Source organism: Triticum dicoccoides, chromosome 6B (assembly GCF_002162155.2).
Source record: "Triticum dicoccoides isolate Atlit2015 ecotype Zavitan chromosome 6B, WEW_v2.0, whole genome shotgun sequence".
NCBI lineage: Eukaryota > Viridiplantae > Streptophyta > Magnoliopsida > Poales > Poaceae > Triticum > Triticum dicoccoides.
In genome coordinates this window covers 708,785,034-708,809,005 of record NC_041391.1, presented here as the reverse complement: position 1 = coordinate 708,809,005, position 23,972 = coordinate 708,785,034, and the positions used below count along the sequence as shown (strand labels likewise).

The following is a 23,972-nucleotide window of genomic DNA, read 5'->3' as shown; positions in this document are numbered from 1 at the left end:
AAACACTGCCGGCGGCCTCCTCATCTTCGCCATTCGCCGACCCGCAGAACCACCGGCCGGCGATCCCCTCCACCTCCTCCGCCTCCGCCGTATTCCTACCGTTCCCCCAGTTCGCGTTTCTCCTCAACCTATTGCCGGGCGGAGTGGGCAGGGAACCAGCTCCAGATCGTACAGAGGAGACCGTTGGTGGCCGGCGAGCTTTTTGGCGCCGCCGGGGCGGACGGGGATAGGCGCCGGCATGAAATCGCGAAAGTGCGAACTGTGCTGTGCCGCGAATGTCAAGTATTCCCATGGGGACGGACGGGGAGGGAGCTATATGGTTTTTCACTCTCTGAACTCTCATTCCCCTCTTCTGAACCTATGTAGCATAATCCTAGAGCCCAAACACAAGATTTTACATCTCTTGATTGATTTACCAACATGACATCTTGGTTTAAGCTTGTTGTTTTGTGTAGAAACAACAGAGCAGTTTACAGCTCTGGCTGGAGGAAACAAAGTGTCAATGCAATGTATAATGCAGAGATTTGAAACAACAAGGATAACATGCTGGAACAAGTTCTCGTTAAATAGGGAAACCGTAAAAGAAGAAGGCATCCACTTCCTCTGTTTCACAGTAGCTGCTTTGAATTGAAAGTAATTTGCTTTTCAGTGCAAGGGGAAGCTGAGCAGAGGATCAGAACAGTGTTCTTTTTATCTCTTCTGTAAAATGAATGTTTGCAAACTTGGGATATTCTGCAATTCTGATACGCTATGGGTGAGATGAAGATGGTCAGTTCAAACAGAACTACTCCCTCCGTCCGAAAATACTTGTCATCAAAATAAATAAAAAGGGACGTATCTAGAACTAAAATACATCTAGATACATCTCCTTTTATCCATTTTGATGACAAGTATTTCCGGACAGAGGGAGTACAATGTTACCACTCACCAAACCTGGGCTCTGGGGTCTTCCCCTCCCCAAGAGAAGGATTTGTAGGTTTTTGAATAAGGCAAATAACCCACAGGTAGCTACTTCCTCTTACATACTGTATTATTTTACTGCGGAGAGGTCGCGGATATATAACAAGAATGAAAATAACTATAGTAAGGGGCTTCGGATTGCTGTAATTTGATAAAATGCAACAAACCATGTTTTTTTGTGTGTGGCCGCACATATCTCCTATACATAATCTGGTTGCCTATCTTCTCAGGACAGTCTCGTTTCATCTGCGGCCTGATACATCTGAAGCCAGAGGTGGAGCTGAGGAGCATGCATCTCCTGCCACGCCAAAGTTCACTGCAGTCATTGCAACAAACTTATAATCTATGTTGCTTTCCGTGTTTATGGTGCCTTCCAAGACTTTGACAACCTCTGGCATTTCCGGCCTCTTTTTGCAATCAATCTGCAAACACCACATTGCCATCCTCATCATCCGAATCACCTCTTGCTTGTTTACTTGCATGTCGTCACTCTGCTTGTTGACTAGATCTGCTAACTGATCCTAGCAATCACTCACTCATGTAAGGATTCGGGAACCCAGCAATGAGATGACAGCGAACACCTTACTATGGTGAGGATGGCTAGTCGACTACACCATGTCAAGGATGAAGACAATCCACATGAGCGACAATATATGGTAATCATCAATTTATTAATAGGCCTTCTGCCTATTGCTAATTTGCAAACTGTTGTCAAGTGAAATCTGCTGCCATAGTGCTATAGCGTGGCAAACTTCTGATCTTTCTATGAGCAGGAGTTTCTAAAACACACGAATCATGTACACTTGAAACTATGCATTGACTTCTCATGTACCAACCTACTACTTCACACTGTACGCCATACAGTTTACAGTGGGAATGCTTATTCAGTTGAAAACTAAATCTCATAGACTATAGTTGTTACTGTTGCATACCGAACATTTTTCAGAATTACTAATATTTTCCTCTACAATTGTGTCACAGGGCAACCACGGGATGAAATAGGTGGGCTGGGCAACATTGTTTGACTGTGTGTGTACAGATGTTGTATAACAAAGAAGGTTTGCACTATCACTAATATATGCAAGAGTGAAATATACTGAAGATTCCACGAAATCTTAGCCCTCCCTATGCAGCTCGATTTCACGCAGCAACATTCCAGGCAATTAATCACATTCACAATACAGATCTGTCATCATTGAGCTTCTGGATGTTAACATGCTGAAATTTGCCCACACAACATACAAGATTATATGGAGACAAATGTTGGTAGCTGAGATTCCTTTGCTTCAAGCCTCTGTACCCCGTCCTGTAAATATAATAACCTGCGACACTCGAACTTTCATGATTGTTCTTTTATTCCTTGTTTTTGGTTCAGATAAGAGATACTTACCAGCACTGCAGCTTCAGGACTTCATTGAGCAGTTTCTTCTCCTTTTCTTGTGCTGCTTTCAAGTGAAAATGTAGTGAGCGGGTTATAACTCTTCGTGAGATATTACCATCATAATTAATAAAGAAAATGGGTGACTGAATAAAATCTGCAAGAGCTTTGTTTCCATCTTCACCATATTGGTGTCCTAATAATTTAAATAACTATCTTCTATGTTTGGGTTGCTAAGATCTTGTGGAATCTTCTCGGATATTACTTCAAGATTCAGAATGGAAGAGTTCCTGTCATTTTAACCAGAACAAGCTCACCATGGATCTTTCTACAGATGACGAAGATGTTGGGCTGACTGAACGAAGGCACGCAGACAGGTGAAACCCAATGAGAACCATTTAACTCCATCAACAGAGCAAGCATTTCATTCTTGAGTTTCCTTTGTGGAATCACTTTTTCTTCTTTGATTGTGTGTGGAATGGACGGGGGCTTTACTCTCTGAAGCATATTTGCCTGCACAACATTGCCACCAATACCCATCCATCGATCTCACATCTTTTTTTTTTTGAGAAACATCGATCTCACATCTAACGGGTAGATTTCTAACTATGCATCAGTGTGGAGCCTGTAGTAATAGTAAGATAAGATTCAGCCGGTCAACTCTTAGTTGTTTGGACCACAATTAATTAAGGTGGGTTTCTAAAAGCACCAAAGCACATGCTTGTTAGCTTGCTCCATCAGCCACCATAATGTCTTGGCTTGCAAGAACCTGTTTATTAAGATGGGTACGTTGTTCAACCATTCAGAGAATCACATGCTTTGCCTACTCGATCCAATCAACCACCACAGTTTTTGAGACGATGACCATGACTCATTCACATTTGTGTTATATATTCACTACACTTGAGCCTTAGTTAATGTACAAGTTGCTGAAAGCATGTGCAGTTTGGACTTTACACATAACATACGTGTTGATATGCCCAATATCCAAAGTCCCCTGGGAGGCCGCCTTGTCTCACAGCAAGTTCTGGCCGTGCCCCTGAACTGCCCACACACCAAAGGCCGCCGGTGATCCCCTTCTCTGCAGTCTGCACAAGCTGCCGCTCAACGGAACAGATGAGCGGAGCGGCACACTGAGGTGGAGAAGGCATCACGCTCCAGCGCTCAATCCCCCTGGCAAGTCTCTATCTCTCTGTCTCTCCCTCTCCCTCTCTCTCTCTCTCTATGTGAGCTGAACTGGCCTGCTCACTCATTGTTTTTGCTCCCGTCAGGTCGTTTGCTAGTGTACGTAGCTGGAAGGTAATTAAAAAGAGGTTAGAAACCTGCTTGCTGTTAGAGTGAACAATGGCACAGTCTGCTGTGAGCGCCGTTCTTGGGAACGTGGGTAGTCTTGCAGTTCAGGAGACCAGTTTCTTGTGCGGGGCATGGTTTTCAATTTCAGTTTCATGAAAATTTCAGCGCCAACCGAAATCACCGAAATTCAGTGAATTTCAGTGATTTTAGTTTCCATTTCAGCCAAATGACTGAAATATTTACTTGAATTCAAATAAAATTTTGAAAAATTAAAAATATATTTTGAAAAATATTTGAACCCCGGTTTTGTACTGAAATTGCTGAAATATTTTGACTGAAACGTAATATTTCAGTGCCTACTGAAATTACTGAAATTCAGTGAATTTCACCGGAATCTCACTGAAATTGAAAACCATGGTGCGGGGTCACACTTGAAGTGGCCTTCTTGAAAGATGAGCTGATCAGGCTGCAGGGCTACCTTAGAGACGCCGAGAGCAAACGTAGATCTGGAATTGAAACAGTTGCTATCTTGTTGAGCCAGATCAGGGATGCTGCATATGAGGCTGAGAATGTCATCGAAGCTGCAGATTATATGAAGAAGAGAAGCATGATCAAGAAGGGCTTCATGGGAGCAATTTCAAGGTATGCTCGCTTACCGAGTGACTTGAATACCCTTCATAAAATTGGTATTGAAATTCAGCGTGTAAGAAGGAAGCTTAGTGAGATATTTCAGAGCATAGACCGCTTGAAAATTGATTTGGATAATCAGGTTCTGGATGATGCTGTAGAAGATTATGATGGCCTTATGCACCAGCACTGCAAGGATGATGTTATAATGGTTGGTTTTGAGGACGAGTACAAGGAAATAGTGGATAAATTAGTTGAGGGAGAAAATATGCTTAGTGTTGTCTCCATAGTTGCAATGGGTGGGGCAGGAAAGACAACACTTGCTAGAAAAGTATACACTTCATCTGCAGTGAAACAACACTTTGAGTCACTTGTTTGGGTAACTGTATCTCAAAAGCTCAAGGTCATTGATTTACTAAAGGAGATTTTGAAGCAAATACTGAGTGACGGAGATGACTCTCCAAAAATTGATGACATGAATGAGTATGAGGTGGGAAAGAAGATCCATGATATCCTCATCCAGAAAAGATACCTGCTAGTACTCGATGATGTGTGGGAAACAGACACATGGGAGAAAATAAATAGAACAATTAAGGCCTTTCCAGATGCAGCTAACTGTAGTAGAGTACTGCTAACCACAAGAAAAGGAGATGTTGCCAATCATGTTGAAATGCCAACCCATGTTCATGCTTTGAAGAGTTTAGATGAAGAGAAAAGTTGGTTGCTTTTTAGTAGCAAAGCTTTACCTTCATACAGGATATCAGGCATACGTGATCTGGATAAATATGAATAACTCGGAAGAAAGCTTGCAAGGAAATGTGATGGATTACCACTTGCACTTGCGGTTTTAGGTGGTTATCTATAAAAGAATCTCAACACACAAACGTGGTCCGATGTACTACTGTGTTGGCCATCAACCGAGGACACAGAGAAGATGCGAGGCATAATAGCTCGCAGTTACAAGGACCTACCAAATCACTATTTACGATCTTGTTTGCTCTATCTTGCTGCTTTTCCCGAGGATTACATAATATCTGTGCCGGATCTTATTAATCTATGGATAGCAGAAGGCTTCATTCCACATACACCTAAGCATACCTTAGAGAAAACGGCTCATATGTATGTAAGTGAGTTGGCTCAAAGAAGCTTTGTGCAAGTTGTCAAAACAAGCAGTATACATGGACGGATTGAAGATATAAGGATTCATGATATCCTGCGTGACTGGTGCATAGAAGAAGCAACACAGGATAGTTTCCTTGATGTCATCAGTGAAACTACTAGTGGTGAGCTACCTTCCCCTCGTCTCTTTTATTTGTATGCAGTTTCTGAAATATATTAATTACTCATATAATGAGGGTGTGTGTGTGTGTGTGTGTGTGTGTGTGTGTGTGTGTGTGTGTGTGTGTGTGGCATTTTGCTGACATATATATGGACTCTAATGAAATGCAGGACAGGTTGGTGCATCATCATCTCATAACCAGATATTCTATCGTTCTTCTTTCCAAAACTTGAGTGGACAGATCTTGCAGGCATCACGTAATCTCAGAGCTTTGTTTGGTTTTGAACTTTCGTTGGTATATTTTCCTGCGCTAAGGTTCCTAAGAGTTCTTCATGTTGAGAACTCGACCCTAAAGAATTTCTCGGAGGTAATTTGTGGGTGCATTCACCTACGACACCTCACCGTGAGTAGATGTGGAGAAGTGAAGATTCCTTCTTCAATCAGGAAACTCCTTTACCTGCAGAGTATACATGCACCAGATTCATATGTATCAAGCTCCCTCTGGGATATATCTACTCTAAGATATGTAGCTCTTTTTAAGATTTCTCTGCCAAGGACTGTGCAAATTCCACAAACCCTACGGGAGCTTCGTATGTGGCCTGCTGATGATGAATTTGGAAAAGACCCGATGCCGATCCTGGAGATGCTTCCCTGTCTTATGGTGCTGGAGCTGAATAGTTATAGACCCGGAACAGTGTCCTTTGGTGCCCAAGGGTTCCCTCGTAGAGTTACACCTTGATGAATGTTTCTTTGACAAGTGGATGATGGAGGTTGGGACAATGCCAAAGCTATCCCACATGGTATTAAAATATTGCTGGCTTATCAAAGAAATCCCGGATGGATTACTGCACCTTCCGTCCCTCAAGTTCGTATCACTGCATGTGAGAGGAGATCCTTCGAGTGACACCACGGTGGTAGGGCTGAAGCAGAAAGGATGCGAGGTAAAACTGCCCCCCTCCTCCCTCGTTTACCCCTCCCATTGATTCTCTTTGATTCGATTTTATTATTACTACCAAGGATGACATCACACTTCGTTTTGCAGGTCACAATAAATAATGAGTGGGACTTTGCCTTTATGTGAAGGCAGTATGGTTTGGCTATCCTCTCTTGCCAGAGGAACGTATCTCACAACTTCTACTATATATCAGACGGTCTATTATGCGGCCCCTTCAATGATCGTCTTTCTGTCTATTTGATTCAGAGAATGTGAGTGTGACTGTTGAGTGTTTTGCACTAAATGCTTGGTACCGTTCTTGGATTTGGATTAAGGCAATTCGCAAAATGCCGTATGTATCCCTAATCATTGTAATATTATTAGCTCATGTTTCTCGTCTTCTCTAGGCACAATAAATGAACTCTCTCATTTTCTCATCAGATTTTGCCTGGTGTCATGATATCGTATCATAGCTGGTATTTGTATCGAATGAGGCGTCGGTTAAGATGGCAAGTGCCACTGTTTGAATGACAGACAGTCTTGGTACCAGTTTGGCATGTTAGTGCATATATAATTTCAGAACAGAGGAACACATGCCTCTGGGTTTATCAGAAACTGAGTCGTCTGTTAATATAAGCATCCTGACTGCAGTATTTACTTTACGGGAGTGAATACACCATTGCACATCACTAGAAGGCAGAAACGATGGCATCATCATCCATATCCTGAACTTTTGTTACTGCATCAGCTTCAGTGTTTCTTAGAAAGCGAAAACACCGCCTCAGATTCACAGAAAAACAACGTGGTAAACAATCTGAAGCGTACTTCTCTGGAAAAAAAATTGTGCAGAGATCTTCTGTCGAAAACGGATCCTGTGTTAATATAAGCACCCCAACTCAGTATTTTTTACGAGAGTGAATACACAATTTCACATCACCAGCAGGGCCGAAATAAAGACATCATGAATTCATGATCCATATCCTGAACTTTTGTCACTGCATCAGCTTCAGTATTTCTTAGAAAGCGAAAACACTGCCTCAGATTCAGAGAACAGCGAAAACACGGAGTTCTCTGGAGAGTGGAGACTGAACATCTATGCAGACCACCTGTTTCTGAGATGACGATGACCTCCCCATTGACGGCCCGCTCTACCTCCACAAGCTCGCGGTACTGGCGGCAGAGGTCTGTCATGTACTTTTTGTTCGAGTGGACAATGGCTGAGACCGTGGCAGAGGAAGAAACTCATGGGCATTGATGGACACAGTGACATGGAATGCATGTCACCCTGATACCGCAGCGTTAATTCCCCAGGTCCAGCTAAATACAGTATTAATTTACGGACGCAGATTTATACAGTCACATCCGGCGATTGATCCGGCGACTTGTACGTGCTACACGGCATGAATGCCGTCATGGCACACGTGGGTTGCTAGACATCGATTAAGCATGCAGCTTCCGCGTTACCAGCCAGAGCTTGGATAGTGGTTTAGCTCTGCTGGCCAATGTCGATCAGTATATATATATATATATATATATATATATATATATATATATATTTTGATTTTCGATCAGTATATATTGGGCAAGGGCTGCGAGTAGTTTTTGAGTAATTTTCCCGTTTAATGCATGCACAGGCACATCCAGCCGTCCATCTCAAACCGAGAGCGATTTCCCACTCGGCCTTACGAAGAAGGTTTCATGAATCCTTCCAAGTACGGAACAAATTAGCGGCCCATCTGATCCAGCCAAGTGGAAACGAGAGGTGGGCATACATCACTACCGGTTCATTTCACCGCTTGGAATAAACCGGTAGCTACCTCAAAAAACAATCAACAAAGAAAATACTACCGGTTAATTTCTCAAAAAAAAAAAACATCACTACCGGTTCCTCGTCGTCATCTTCCAGTCAACCCCCAGGTTGCCGGAATCTTCTTTCATGCATTTTGGACTTTGGATTTACTACACGCGTTGATATGGCCGTACCTCCAAAGCCTCCTTCCTAACTCCTAAGGGCATCTCCAGCCGCGCCTCCAGAAAGGCCTTCCCAGGCGATTTTTTCGCGCCGGCGCCGAGAAAACGGCCCAGTCGCGCCCCCAGGAGCCCGATTTTCGCCGGCTTGGGCCGAAAACAGCGCCGGCGGACCCAGCCCGAACCCGGCGCGCTGGGGGGCGCCCGGGGGCGCCGGGGCGAGCTGTTTTGGCGCGAAAAAGACGCGGGCCAGCCGCGTCAGCGACTCGGCGCCTCGTCTTCCCCCAACGGCCTCGGTTCCCGCGGGGAATCAATGGCAAGCTTGCCGCCGGTCAGCCTTGCCATTGATTCCTCATGGGCGGCGCTTCACGGGGTGGCGCGCCGACGCCTCCTCTCCCTCGCACGCGTACACACTGGCGCGGCCCGGCTATAAAAGCTGGCGGCCTCCACTCGCCTGTGCCCACACCAGCCCCGCCCCTCGCCGCCGTCCAGCCCCTCCCTCTCCTTGCCTCTCCCGAGCGCCGCCCCCCAGCCCCTCCCTCTACCTCTCCCGAGCCCGCCCAGCCCCGCCGTCGCCATGGCAGAACGCTTCCCCGGAGACGAGGCGGTGGCCAACGGCTTCGGCCTCCGTTCGCTCCGCGAATAGGAGTCCTGGCTCATGTTCCAGGCGAACATCCCGGCGCCGCCGGACATGCGCGCCGGGCCAACGGGGTGGAGACTCAGCGCCGGGGGAGTGCCCATTCCCCCGTTGCCCGACGCCGTGGCGAAGCCGAAATACTTCGCCGAGGAGGTCGAGATCGTGCGCGCGTCCCTCACCGACGCCCAACTCTCCCTCCCCCAGTACGCCGCCGACAACCACACGGCCTGGGCGGCGTATTTCGAGCGCCGCCAGCTGCAGCGATTGGCGTCCACCAACGGCGCGCCGGTGGTCGGCGGCCGGCAGAACAGCGAGGGGCGCCACCTCTGGTGGGGCGTCCCCGGCCGCACACTCGAGGGCGTGCTCACGTACCTCGAGGGCGGCAACGACCCACCGTTGGCGTACCCCCGGCGCAGCACCGACGCGTCGGGCCATGGGCGCCAAGGAGGTTCGGGTCCTCCTCCTCCACTTCCTCCTCCCGATACTCATCGCACTCCTCCGGCACTCCGGCCCTGCTCGGCGTCAAGGCCGAGCCCGCGGCGGAGTCGCCGCTCGGCCGGCGCACTCGCAGCGCCGGCATCGTCATCAACGAGGGCGGCTGGCGCGCCTCCTCCTCGTCGGCTCCTCCGCGCTTCGTCAAGCCAAAGACGGAGCCGGGGCTGGCGCCGGTGAAGGCGGAGTTCGACGACGACGACGCGGTCCTAGAATGGGCGCGCCAGGACTCCATTGCGATGGAGAAGGCGCGCCGGGAGAAGGTGAAGGAGCGCCAGCGAGCCGCCCTGCGCCGCTTCGAGGAGCGCCGACGCGGCCGCAATGAAGACGGGGTCGTCGTCCTATGCGACAGCGACGACGACGACAACGACGTGCCGCCGCCAGTCCGCCATGGCGACGCCGGGTCCAGCAGGGGCGCCCGCGTCAAGGAGGAGAAGGCCGACGACGACGATGGTGGCGACGACTTCAGCCCCTTTCTTTTTTAGATTAGGTTAATGTAATGAAAATGCGCGAATTTCGCCGAAATTTCCATGTTTAGCCGAAATTTAACTACTTTTTATTATAACTTCGCCAAACGGCCCTTCTTTTTTTTTTAATACGCGCCTGGGGGCCGACGGCTGGGGACCGACTCGCTCAGGGTCATTTTTTGCGCCGGCTCACCCCCAGGCGGCGCTTTTAGACGCCCCCTGAAGGGCCAACGGCTGGAGATGCCCTAAGCCTTGTTCACTGACTGGCAGCACCTTGTGGAGCCCCTGTCTCTAAACCACATACGCTGCCGGCCCCCAGCGATCTCCTCCTCGGCGGAAGCCGTTGGACGGACCAGCTAAGCGGAGCTGCGCACTACAGTGGAGAAGGCAGAGCGCGCCATCTCGCTCGATCCCCTTGGTGAGTCTCTCTCTAGCTGTCTTATCTCACCCGCTTTCTTCTCGCTCTAGGCAGGTCGTTCGCTAGCTAGCTGGAAGCTTTTGAACTTTTTGTTCGAGTGGACAATGGCTGAGACCGCTGTTAGCGCCGTTCTTGGGAACGTGAACAATCTTGCCTTTCAGGAGACTAGTTTCTTACGGGGGGCACCCATGAAGTGAACTCCTTGAAACGTGAATTGTTCCGGCTGCAGGGCTACCTTAGAGACGCCGAGAGCAAACGAAGATCTGGAAAGGCAACAGTTGCTATCTTGGTGAGCCAGATTAGAGATGCTGCATATGAGGCCGAGAATGTCATAGAAGCTGCAGATTACATCAAGAAGAGAAACATGATTAAGAAGGGATTCATGGGTGCAATTTCAAGGTATGCTCGCAGCTCGCTTACCAGCTGGCTTGACTGCCCTCCATAAAGTTGGTATTGAAATTCAGCATGTAATACGGAAGCTTAGTGAGATATTTCAGAGCATAGAACACTTGAAAATTGATTTGGATAGTCATGTCTGTGAAACACGGTGGTTGGAACGTCGTACCCTGTTCTGGGCGACGGCTACATGTTATATAGCAGGGTCGCGACTCCCTGATCGCGTACAAAAGTTTGTTCAGATTACAACTTGTACCACAAGAGATAGACTAGGAGGTTACGGAGAGATAAGACCGAATCCTAACAGCCTAGCTAGCTGCGGCGCGCCAAGGGATCAAGGCCTCCTTGGCCCGTACGTTTACACCCTTCCTTAATCACAACTTTGTAAGTTGAGATTACGCTTGAATTCTTCAAAGTTCCTTGTGGGCAGCGCCTTGGTGAAACCATCTGTGACCTGGTATCTGGAGTGCACAAAACGAATCTCCAATTGTCTATTAGCAATTCTTTCTCTGACAAAATGAAAATCTATCTCAATGTGCTTTGTTCGTGCATGAAAGACCGGGTCAGCAGATAAATATGTTGCACCCAAATTGTCACACCATAAGCATGGGGCCTGGGTGCATTTCACACCAAGTTCCTTTAGCATGGACTGAACCCAAATGATCTGTGCTGTAGCATTAGCAAGTGCCTTGTATTCAGCTTCCGTACTTGATCTTGACACAGTAGCTTATTTCTTTGCACATCAAGATATGAGATTGGGTCCAAAGAATACAGCAAACCCACCAGTGGAGCGTCTGTCATCCAAACAACCTACCCAATCAGAGTCAGAAAAAGCACTAACAAGAGTAGATGAAGACCTGCTGAAAGTGAGACCAACGCTCATGGTATTTTTGATATATCTCACTATACGCTTGGCAGCAGCCCAGTGAACTGTGGTGGGTGCATGAAGGAATTGGCACACTTTATTAACAACAAAGGAGATATCAGGCCTTGTTAGAGTGAGGTACTGAAGTGCTCCAACTAAGCTTCTGTACCTTGTGCTGTCATCTTGACTCGGTGGATTTCCTTCTACAAGGGACAATTTTTCTGTGCTAGACAAGGGAGTTGGTGAAGGTTTACACTCTTTCAGACCAACTCTTCTTACCAAATCAGCAGCATATTTTTCCTGGGAGAGATGCAGACTAACTCCAAGCTTCTTTACTTTAATACCTAAGAAGAAGTGTAAATCTCCCAGATCCTTGAGAGCAAACTCAACACTCAAATCCTTCAATAGTCCTGTCACTGCCTCATCAGATGAACTTGTGACAATAATATCATCAACATAAATGAGCACAAATATGGATGTATTGAACTTGTTAAAAATAAACAGTAACGTATCAGACTTGGAGGAGACAAAACCAAGTGCTTGCAGTTTCTGACTGAGACGTGAATACCACGCCCTAGGAGTCTGCTTCAATCCATAAAGGGCTTTATCAAGCTTACATACGTGGAAGGGTGAGTTTTTGTCGACGAACCCAGGAGTTTGTTTCATATACACTTCCTCCTCTAGAAAACCATGAAGAGACGCGTTCTGCACATCTAGCTGTCTAAGACTCCACCCTCTGGAAACAACAGTAGATAGGACAAGACAGATAATAACAGCTTTAACAATGGGACTAAAGGTGTCCTCATAGTTTATGCCATACTGTTGCTTAAAACCTTTGGCAACAAGTCTTGCTTTATAGCGGTCTATGGTTCCATCGGATTTTCTATTAATCCTGTAGACCCACTTACAGTCAATTAAATTTTTACCTCATGGTGTCGGAACCAGGTGCCAAGTTCTATTTTTCTGAAGTGCCATGTATTCTTCCTCCATGGCCTTCTTCCAACGAGCATCTCCAAGTGCTTCACCGAGAGAGTTTGGTTCTCCTGTAGAGCATGCTAGACCAAATTTGGTTACATGCTTGTAATTGATAGGCTGGATTACCCCTTTCTCAAGAAGTGTACGTGGCTGAAGAGGAGCTGGCGCAGAAGATCCAGCAGCTGGAGGCGCAGAAGATCCAACAGCTGGAGACCCCAACGATCCCGAGGCAGATTCCCCCGGTGCAGCAGGATTTTCTGCGGCATCTGCAGTTGGCGGAGTGGAGGAAGACGGCACAGAAGACCCCGCGCTGTATCCCAAGTCTGCAGCAGGCCCATGATGCGGCAATGATGGCGTGGGCCTGGTTGGAGCTGCGCCGGATTGCACGCCTGCGTCAGTAGAAGCATCGGATCGACCGCCTGTCGGATTCGCGCTGGACCGCGGGCGCCGGGTGTAGTGGCAGGGCCAACTAGTGGGCCAGCGAGCCGCACTGGGCCGCGTGGGTGCTGATTATTGGTGCAGGCCAGATGCCGGGCCCGAGTGAGCTACACCAGGCCGCGTGTCGCCCGCCAAGTCGGCAGTACCGCGCCTGACAGAAGACGACGCGGGCGACGCGGTTTCTGTGGCGCTGTCGTCCTGCAGTCGCGCCGATCCCGAGGAAGATTGGTTGCCGCGCTGCTGCTGCCCTGATCCCGAGGGAGATATGCCCCTCAACGCAGGGACACATGAAATCATGCCTGTTTAGGGCTGTTTCTTCACCATTTTCAGTAGTTTCTTCTCCATATTTTTCCTGGGATGTATCTGCACCATCACAATGCTCATGCACACGGTTATAAGGATTAGTCAACAAAGAATCATCACAATTATTTTCCCCATGCTTAAGACCGGTAAGATGAGATGGCAAGAGTAGGATTTCTTTGCGAAGTAGGGCACCAGCGTTTGGATGGAGATCAGCAAAGGGGAATTTTGTTTCGTCGAACACGACGTCACGGGAGATATAGACACATCCGATGGATATGTCAGGACACTTCACCCCTTTGTGAAGAGCACTATAACGGATGAAGGCACACTGTTTTGAGCGGAATATGAGCTTGTGATTGTTGTATGCCTAAGATTGGGCCAACGGGCACATCCAAACACACGGAGAGTTGTGTAGTCTGGCTTAACTTGAAGAAGCCTTTCAGTTGGAGTCTCATTATTTATGACACGACTAGGCAGTATGTTGACAAGATGGACGGCGGTGAGAAATGCCTCATCCCAAAATTTGAGGGGCATAGATGCGCCAGCCAAAAGAGCAAGACCAACCTCTACCATGTCTCTGTGTTTGCGTTCTGCAGACCTTTTTTGTTGGTGAGTGTGAGGACAAGAGATATGGTGAGATATACCAAGTTCTTGAAAGAAGGAGTTGATTTTCTCATACTCCCCACCCCAGTCAGACTGGACGACTATGATTTTGCTATCGAATTTTCGCTCAACAAGAGCTTCAAAGTTTTTAAAGACTTGAAACACATCGGATCTTTTCTTTAGACGATAGATCCATGATTATTTGCTATAGTCATCAATGAAACTCACGTAGTATGTATGTCTACCAATAGAGGAGGGTGCAGGACCCCAAACATCAGAAAAAAATGAGTTGCAAGGGTTTGGTAGAAATACTAGTAGATACGGGGTAAGGTAGTTGATGACTTTTGGCTCTCTGGCATGAATCACAATTTTTTTCAACATTGCGCTCTCGAACAAATGGGAGCTTATTTTTCCTAAGCAATTTCTCAAATAAAGAAAAGATGCATGTACTAAGCGACCATGCCACCGTGTAGATGATAGTTTGGTGGCACTAAAAACTTGTTTATTGAATCTTCGAATCTCCGGAATCAACGGGTAAAGCCCATGAACACATCTACCTCGATACATCACCTTCCTCGTTGCCAGATCCTTGATCAAAAAGAAGAAGGGGTGAAATTCAAGGAATACATGATTATTAATGGCGATGAACGGAGAGAAGATTCATTGAAGCACTAGGAACATGCAAAAAAAATTGAAGGTGAATTTTTCTACGAGGGGTTCTAATAATTGAATGACCAATGTGACTAATCTTCATACCTTCTCCACTAGCAGTGTGGATGTGATCTTGCCCACGGTACTTTTCCTGCATGGTCACCTTCTCGAGTTCACCGGTGATGTGGTTCGTGGCTCCACTATCCACATACCAGTTTGTGTCCACGCCGTATGATCCATCTGCTACATGCGCCATCTTCTCATCTTGAGATGAATCTTCATCTTCATCAAATCTGTACCAGCAGTCCTTGGCCGAATGGCCAAGTTTGCCGCAGATCTGACAACAGACGGCGTCAGGGCGCTTGGTGGAGTTGTTGTGGCGGCCCCTGTTGTTGTTGGAGGAGGGTTGACCGCTGCTATTGCTGTTGTTCCAATGAGGAGCATCAGTGCGGGAGTTGTTGTAGTTGGTGCCTCCGCTGCTCTTGCCCTTCCCACGCGGCGGTCCGCGGTAGCATGAGCCACCATTGCGGCCACGCATGGCCGCGTTGGCAGAAGACTTGAAGCTGCCGTTTGTACCCTGGAACAAGGCCACCCTCTGATCGAAGTTACTTATCTGAGCATACAGTTCGTCGAGGGTGACAGGCGAGGTGCGGGCATCGAGGGCGGAGACGAGAGGCTGATACTCCATGTCCAAGCCGACGAGGATGTAGGAGATGAGCTCGTCATCTCCGAGAGGCTTGCCCGCCGCGGCCAGCTCGTCGGCGAGGGAGCGCATGTGAACACGTCGCGACGGACTGGGTCCCCTTCTGTGCGTTGGACAGTGCGACGCGGATGTTGTTGATGCGTGACAGCGATTGGGACGAAAACATGTTCGCCACCGCTGTCCACAGCTCATGGGCATGGGCGATCGAAGTCACCTGCACGAGCACCTCCTTGGATAGATTATTAAGAAGATAACCTAGTACCTGCTGATCTTCCCGGAACCAGATCAGATGAAGGGGATTGGGTGTGATGACCTCCTTCCCGTCTTTGTCCTTGTTGACGATGACCTTGGGTGCCTCCGGCGTGCTGCCGTCCACATAGCCAAAGACGCCTGCACCACGAAGCTGAGGCATGATCTGTTTCTGCCAGAGGATGAAGTTGGTGCGGGTAAGCTTATCGGTGATCTGGCCAGAAAGACCAGGGTTGGTGGTGGAGGACGAAGCCATGGCAGAAGCTTTTATGGTGACTAGATGCGATGGAGGAGTTAGGCTCTGTATACCATGTGAAACACGATGGTTGGAACGTCGTACCCGTTCTGGGCGACGGCTACGTGTTATATAGCAGGGACGCGACTCCCTGATCGCGTACAGAAGTTTGTTCATATTACAACTTGTACCACAAGAGATAGACTAGGAGGTTATAGAGAGATAAGACCGATCCTAACAGCCTAACTACCTGCGGTGCGCCAAGGGATCAAGGCCTCCTTGGCACGTACGTTTAACAATGTCGTCGATGATTCTGTAGAAGATTATGGCCTTATACACCAACACTGCAAGGATGATCTTAAAATGGTTGGTTTTGAGGACGAGTACAAAGAAATAGTGGATAAATTAGTTGAGGGAGAAACAATGCTTAGTGTTGTCTCCATAGTTGCCATGGGCAGGGCAGGAAAAACAACACTTTCTAGGAAAGTATACACTTCATCTCAAGTCAAACAACACTTTGATGCACTTGTTTGGGTTACAGTATCTCAAAAGTTCAAGGTCATTGATTTACTAAAAGAAATTGTGAAGCAAATACCTAGTGCCGAGGGTCAGTCTAGAAACATTGATGCAACGGATGAGTATGAAGTGGCAAAGAAGATCCATGACAACCTCATCCAGAAAAGATACTTGCTAGTTCTCGATGATGTGTGGGAAACAGACACATGGGAGCAACTAAATAGAACATTTAAGGCCTTTCCAGACGCAGCTAACTGTAGTAGAATACTGCTAACTACAAGGAAAGAAGATGTTGCCAACCCATGTTCATCCTTTAAGGTGTTTAGATGAAGAGAAAAGTCTGTTGCCTTTTAGTGGCAAAGCTTTACCTTCACACAGAATATCAGGCATACGTGATCTGGATAAATATGAAGAACTGGGAAGAAAGCTTACAAGAAAATGTGGCGGATTACCACTCGCACTTGCAGTTTTAGGGGGTTATGTATCAAAGAATCTCAACACACAAGCATGGTCCGATGTGTTACTGTGCTGGCCATCAAGCAAGGGGACACAGATGATGCGAGACATAATAGCTCGTAGTTACAAGGACCTACCAAATCACCATTTAAGATCTTGTTTTCTCTATCTTGCTGCTTTTCCTGAGGATTTCATAATATCTGTGTCAGATCTTATGAACTTATGGATTGCAGAAAGTTTTATTCCACATACTCCAAGGCATACTTAGCCACTCTTGGCTCAAAGAAGCTTGGTACAAGTTGTTGAAACAAATGATATATATGGATGGATTGACAAAATAAGGGTTCATGATATCTTACGTGATTGGTGTGTAGAAGAAGCAACACGAGGCGGTTTCATTGATGTCATCGACAAAGCTAGTACAGGTGAGGCTAGCTTCTTCTCATCTTTTCAATTGATACACAATTTTCTTAAATATATCGATTCCTTTATATAGGTATGCTATTTTGGGGCTGCATGTAGAATAACTTATTATACCCCATGGATGGAAAGACTGTCTACACAAATTATAACTTTATAGCAATGTATTTCACAATATTATCATCATCCGATCAGTAATTCATTTTGTTGGAATTTTACTGCCCGTGGGTGTGTTTCTATGACCAATTTTTTGTGTGAGCGTATTTTTACATTTTTCTTTTGTTGTCACATTGTCAGGCGAGCCTTTTCAAAAGAAAAAAACATGAGTTATTTTATAAATCACACCTGAGGCAGTTCATGGCTCAAATCCCACCTCCTTTTTAGAAGAATTAAATTAAAGTTAAGAGCGCACCTGTGTTTCAAAACTGAGTTTGCGGTAGTAAAAATATTGCCAAATAGTCACAATTGTATACTGGTAAAAAGTAGAATGAATTTATGTTCGTTGCATGAAACAAATCGTAGTACTAAAGTGTTAGCAGAATGTCGCAGAACGAAATCCGGCCTGGGATGCAGCTTGTTTTCATTGGAGCTCAAAATAAGCTCCAAACTTCTCAAAAAATCTGAGAGTGGCTAAGTATGCAGCTTATTTCTAATGAACAGGACAGGTTGGAGCATCATCGTTTCAGAGCTTGATATCCTATCGGTGTTCTATTCAAGATTCAAGTGAGCAGATCTTACAGGCATCACCTAATCTCAGAACGTTGTTTGACTTTGGGCTTTCATCAGAAACTTTTCCTGAGCTGAGATTGCTAAGAGTTATTCATGTTGAGTACTCCAGCCTAAAGAATTTTTGGGAGGTAATTGGTAGGTGCATTCACCTACCACACCTGAGGTTGATAGGATGTGAACACGTGATGGTTCCTTCTTCAATCAGAAAACTACTTTATCTGCAAACTATAGATGTACCAGATTTAGATGTATCAAGCTCCCTCTGGGATATACACCTACTCTAAGACATGTACATGTTAGAAGAATTCCTCTGCCAAGGCTTGTGCAAATTCCAAAAACCCTACGGGAGCTTCATATGTGGCTTTCTGACGATGAAAATGAAAAAGATCCGATGCCGATCCTGGAGAAGCTTCCTTGTCTTGGTGGTGCTGGAGTTGCACGCTTATAGACTGGGAACAATGTCCTTTGGTGCCCAAGGGTTCCCTCGTCTGCAAGAGTTACAACTTGAGAACTGTTCTGTTAACAAGTGGAGGATGGAGGTTGGGACAATGCCAAAGCTATCACACCTGTTATTTACAGATTGCCAGCATGGGGAAGGAATCCCTGATGGATTACTGCACCTTCCAAAACTCAGGTTCGTATCAGTGGATCGTGTAGAACATTATTCGAATGACAGCACGCTGGATGGTCTGAGACACAAAGGATGCGAGGTAACGCTGCCCCCCTCCTCCTTTAATTTTCTGATATTCGATTATACTACAACTACTACCAGGGATGACAACGTACTGCCTTTTGCAGATCAGAGGGCGTCGCGATGTTCTCCCTGCCAGAAAAGAAGAATAGTACTACTAGTTCCGAAGGCACTATGGTCCTATGGTCGATGCATGTCTATCAAGTGGCCCTTTCAGCGTGCGCCTTCCTTACTCTCAGTGTTTTGGCTGAACCAATGTGTTATCATTCAGCCTCAGCAGTACCATTAGCTAAAGCCTTGTATTCTGCCTCGGTGCTAGAACGAGAAACTGTGGGTTGCTTGCGAGAACTCCAAGAGACGAGGTTGGAGCCAAGAAAAATGGCAAAACCGCCCGTAGACCGACGATCATCAGGACAGCCCGCCCAACCGGCATCAGTGAAAATACTCAGTCCCATAGAAGGGGAGCGCCGGAAACGCAAGCCAGTAGACACAGTACCTCCGATATAGCGAAGAATTCGCTTCACTGCCTCATAGTGAGCGGTAGTAGGCTGCGACAAGTATTGGCACACCTTGTTAACAACAAAGGACAAGTCAGGACGTGTCAGAATGAGGTACTGGAGACGCCCAACAAGACTCCTGTACTTGAAAACATCCTCAGAGCTCAACGGCTGGCCTTGATCTCGAGACATTTTGTCGGAAGTAGACATGGGAGTAGTAACAGACCGACATTGCTCCATGTTGACCCGGTGCAAGAGATCAAGAGCATATTTGTGCTGCGACAAGACCAGACCCTCAGAATTATAAGTGGCCTCAGTACCAAGAAAATACTCCAGGCGCCCAAGGTCTGTGACAGGAAAAGAACCAGAAAGATCGGTAACCAGTTTCTCAACAGCAGCCGAAGAGGACCCAGCCAAAACAATATCGTCAACATAGACAAGCAAATATATAATAACTCCATGATGATCAAAGATGAACAGAGAGGTATCGGCCTTGCTAGCAACAAAACCGAGCTGATGAAGCTTGTCACTCAAATGGGCATACCAGGCATGAGGCGATTGTTTGAGACCATAGAGAGCACGCTGCAGCTTGCAAACATGCCGAGGGTACCGTGAATCCTCAAAACCGGGGGGCTACTGCATATACACTTCCTCAGATAGAAACCATGAAAGAAGGCATTACTCACATCAATCTGACGAAGGCACCAACCACGAGAGACAACAAGAGCAAGCACCAGGCGAACGGTGACTGGTTTAACCACAGGACTGAAGGTATCATGATAATCTATACTGTACTGCTGTGTGAAACCTCGAGCCACAAGCCGTGCCTTGTATTTATCAACAGAACCATCGGGACTGAACTTCGTCTTGAAGATCCATTTGCTGCCAACAATGTTAGTGCCAGGTGGACGGGGTACCAATATCCACGTTTTGTTAGCCTGAAGTGCCTCAAACTCAGCCTCCATAGCAGCACGCCAAGCTGGCTCAGAGGGAGTAGTATGATGAGATGCAGGCTCCACCATGAACGCACGGCGATGATAGGGATCATATTGAACTGTGCCATCCCGATACACCTTGGGATGAGAGATATCATTGCGCCTTCGTGTGACGATGACCCGAGCCGGTTCAGCATTGGGAGGCGCTAGAGGCGGCGACGCTGGCGAGGGAGTCCTGGATTAGGGGGTAGCCGGACAGCCGGACTATATACTTTGGCCGGACTATTGGACCACGAAGATACAAGACTCAAGACTTCGTCTCGTGTCCGTATGGGACTCTCCTTTGCGTGGAAGACAAGCTTGGCGATCTGGATATTAGATTTCCTTTTTTGTAACCGACTCTGTGTAAACCCTAGCCCCCTCCGGTGTCTATATAAACCGGAGGGTTTGGTCCATATAGGGACGATCAAGACAATCATAATCATCATAGGCTAGCTCCTAGGGTTTAGCCTCTACGATCTCGTGGTAGATCAACTCTTGTAATACTCATATCATCGATATCAATAAGCAGCAATTAGGGTTTTACCTCCATCGAGAGGGCCCGGACCTGGGTAAAACATCGTGTCCCTTGCCTCCTGTTACCATTAGCCTTAGACGCATAGATCGGCACCCCCTACCCGAGATCCGCCGGTTTTGACACCGACATTGGTGCTTTCATTGAGAGTTCCTCTGGGTCGTCGCTGCGAGGCTTGATGGCTCCTTCAATCATCAACAACAACACGGTCCAGGGTGAGACTTTTCTCCCCGGACAGATCTTCGTGTTCGGCGGCTTCGCACTGCGGGCCAATTCGCTTGGCCATCTGGAGCAGATCGACAGCTACGCCCCTGACCACCAGGTCAGGTTCGGAAACTTGAACTACACAGCCGACATCCGCGGAGACTTGATCTTCACACTAGTAGAAAACGGAGCTTTAAAACCGGTTTGTAAGGGCCTTTACTGCCGGTAATGGAACCGGCACTAAAGTGTGGGCACTAAAGGCCCCCCCCCCTTTAGTACCGGTTCGGCACGAACCGGCGCTAAAGTGCCACCACGTGGCGTGAGCTCGCGCCCTAGTATGGGGGACCTTTAGTACCGGTTGGTGTTACCAACAGGTACTAAAGGTTTATTTTTTGAATTTTTTTTTTGAAAATTTTGGAAAAAAAATTGATTTTTTTTCGATTTTTAATTTTTCTGAATTATTTGATGATTTAGTCTCTAATCACCTCTCTTAACTGCTCAAGTGTGGATCACTCATTCCAAATCATCTAACTTCCCGACCGGTCACCCATCCCTCTCACTACTCCAGCCCAAGCACGCTTAACTTTCGGGTTCAATTCTCCTTCGTTTCCGAGTCTGCACTTGTTGTTTTCCTGACAATAGTAAGATGCCAATCTTATTAACCCTCAGGAGTTTAGCTTGAGCATGAAGTCACACATTTCACCGTTTGAGTTTGAAACTATTAATCTAAAAAAACAGTAATTATTTAGTAACGCTAATATTTCTTGAATAAGTTTGACCATAGTTTGACCAAAATTCAAAAAATTGAAATAATTATTTAGTAACACTAATATTCTTGAATAATTATGTAGTAACATTAATACTTCTTGAATAAGTAGTTTGACCAAATTTAACCAATTTTTTTAAAAGAACTGAAATTTGACCATATCTTTTTTTCCTTTTCGAATTTGAGGATTTAAAAAAATTCCAAACAGGCCGTAGGCAGTCTCCATCGGATGCGGATTTTCGTGCTGAATTTTTTGATATATTATACGTTTTTTTCCAACATCCTATGCAAAAGTTATAGCCGTTTTACATTTTTCCCTACATTTTTTGCAAAACATGTCCAAATTTAAGTTTTCAAATTTTCCTAACTAGTAGATATAGTAATATAACTACCTCTCGAAGGATTTTATTTTTTGAAGTTTTTATCATTTTCTTTTGATTTTTTCAAAGCTGAAATGGCGATACACCGGGGGGGGGGGGTAGAGTTTGAAAATTGACCCCTTTAGTACCGGTTCGTGGATGAACCGGCTCGACACTGGTTGAAAAGCCTCCCCAAAAATTCAATCGGAAGTTGGGAGGAACTCGAGGATGCTTTCAGGGCCAATTTTCAAGGGACCTATGTCCGGCCTCCGGACGCGGACGATTTAAGTCACATAATTCAACAACCCGTAGAATCCACCCGCAAGCTTTGGAACAGATTCCTCACTAAGAAGAATCAAATTGTCGATTGTCCGGATGCCGAAGCCTTAGCGGCCTTCAAACACAGCATTCGGGACGAGTGGCTCGCCAGACACCTCGGCCAAGAAAAGCCGAGGACAATGGCAGCCTTAACAAGCCTTATGACCCGCTTTTGCGCAGGTGAAGATAGCTGGTTGGCCTGTAAAGGCACCAGCGACCCAAGTACATCCGAAATCAGGGATGGCAACGGGAAGCCACGGCGCAATAAAAACAAACGTCAAAACAAGGAAGAAAGTCCGGACAACACAACGGTCAACGCCGGATTCAGGGGCTCTCGACCCGGTCAACAAAAGAAGCCATTTAAAGGCAGCAAAGAGGGACCGTCCGGCCTGAACAAAATCCTGGACAGACTGTGCCAAATTCATGGCACCCCCGAAAAACCTGCAAACCACACTCACAGAGAATGCTGGGTCTTCAAGCAGGCCGGCAAATTAAATACCGAACACAAGGGAAGGGAAACACCAAGTGAAGACGGCGATGAGCCTCGCCAGCCGAACACTGGGGGACAGAAAAAATTCCCACCAGACGTAAAAACAGTAAACATGATCCACGCGACTCACATATCCACAAGAAGGCGCGAACGCGCGCTCAGAGACGCACATGCTATAGAGCCCGTCGCCCCCAAGCTTAACCGCTGGTCGGCCTGCCCGATCACTTTCGATCACAGGGACTATCCAACTAGTATGCGGCATGGAGGATCAGCCGCCTTGGTGCTCGACCCAATAATCGACGGATACCATCTCACTCACGTCTTCATGGATGGTATCCGGTATAGATTTTCGTGCTGAATTTTTTGATATATTATACGTTTTTTTCCGACATCGTATGCAAAAGTTATAGCCGTTTTACATTTTTCCCTACACTTTTTGCAAAACATGTCCAAATTAAAGTTTTCAAATTTTCCTAACTAGTGGATATAGTAATATAACTACCTCTCGAAGGATTTTATTTTTTGAAGTTTTTATCATTTTCTTTTGATTTTTTTCAAAACTGAAATGGCGATACACGGGGGGGGGGGGAGTCTGAAAATTGGCCCCTTTAGTACCGGTTCGTCGATGAACCGGCTCGACACTGGTTGAAAAGCATCCCCAAAAATTCAATCGGAAGTTGGGAGGAACTCGAGGATGCTTTCAGGGCCAATTTTCAAGGGACCTATGTCCGGCCTCCGGACGCGGACGATTTAAGTCACATAATTCAACAACCCGGAGAGTCCACCCGCAAGCTTTGGAACAGATTCCTCACTAAGAAGAATCAAATTGTCGATTGTCCGGATGCCGAAGCCTTAGCGGCCTTCAAACACAGCATTCGGGACGAGTGGCTCGCCAGACACCTCGGCCAAGAAAAGCCGAGGACAATGGCAGCCTTAACAAGCCTTATGACCCGCTTTTGCGCAGGTGAAGATAGCTGGTTGGCCTGTAAAGGCACCAGCGACCCAAGTACATCCGAAATCAGGGATGGCAACGGGAAGCCACGGCACAATAAAAACAAACGTCAAAACAAGGAAGAAAGTCCGGACAACACAACGGTCAACGCCGGATTCAGGGGCTCTCGACCCGGTCAACAAAAGAAGCCATTT

At 46.7% G+C, this 23,972-nt stretch overlaps 3 pseudogenes; 2 read left to right on the top strand and 1 right to left on the bottom strand.

Moving 5' to 3' along the window:
- Window positions 1-3,615: 3,615 nt before the first annotated feature.
- On the top strand, window positions 3,616-6,361 carry LOC119326615 (annotated as a pseudogene).
- Window positions 6,362-10,557: 4,196 nt separating this feature from the next.
- LOC119321591 lies at window positions 10,558-18,972 on the top strand (annotated as a pseudogene).
- LOC119327057 lies at window positions 15,282-15,420 on the bottom strand (annotated as a pseudogene).
- Window positions 18,973-23,972: the final 5,000 nt, after the last annotated feature.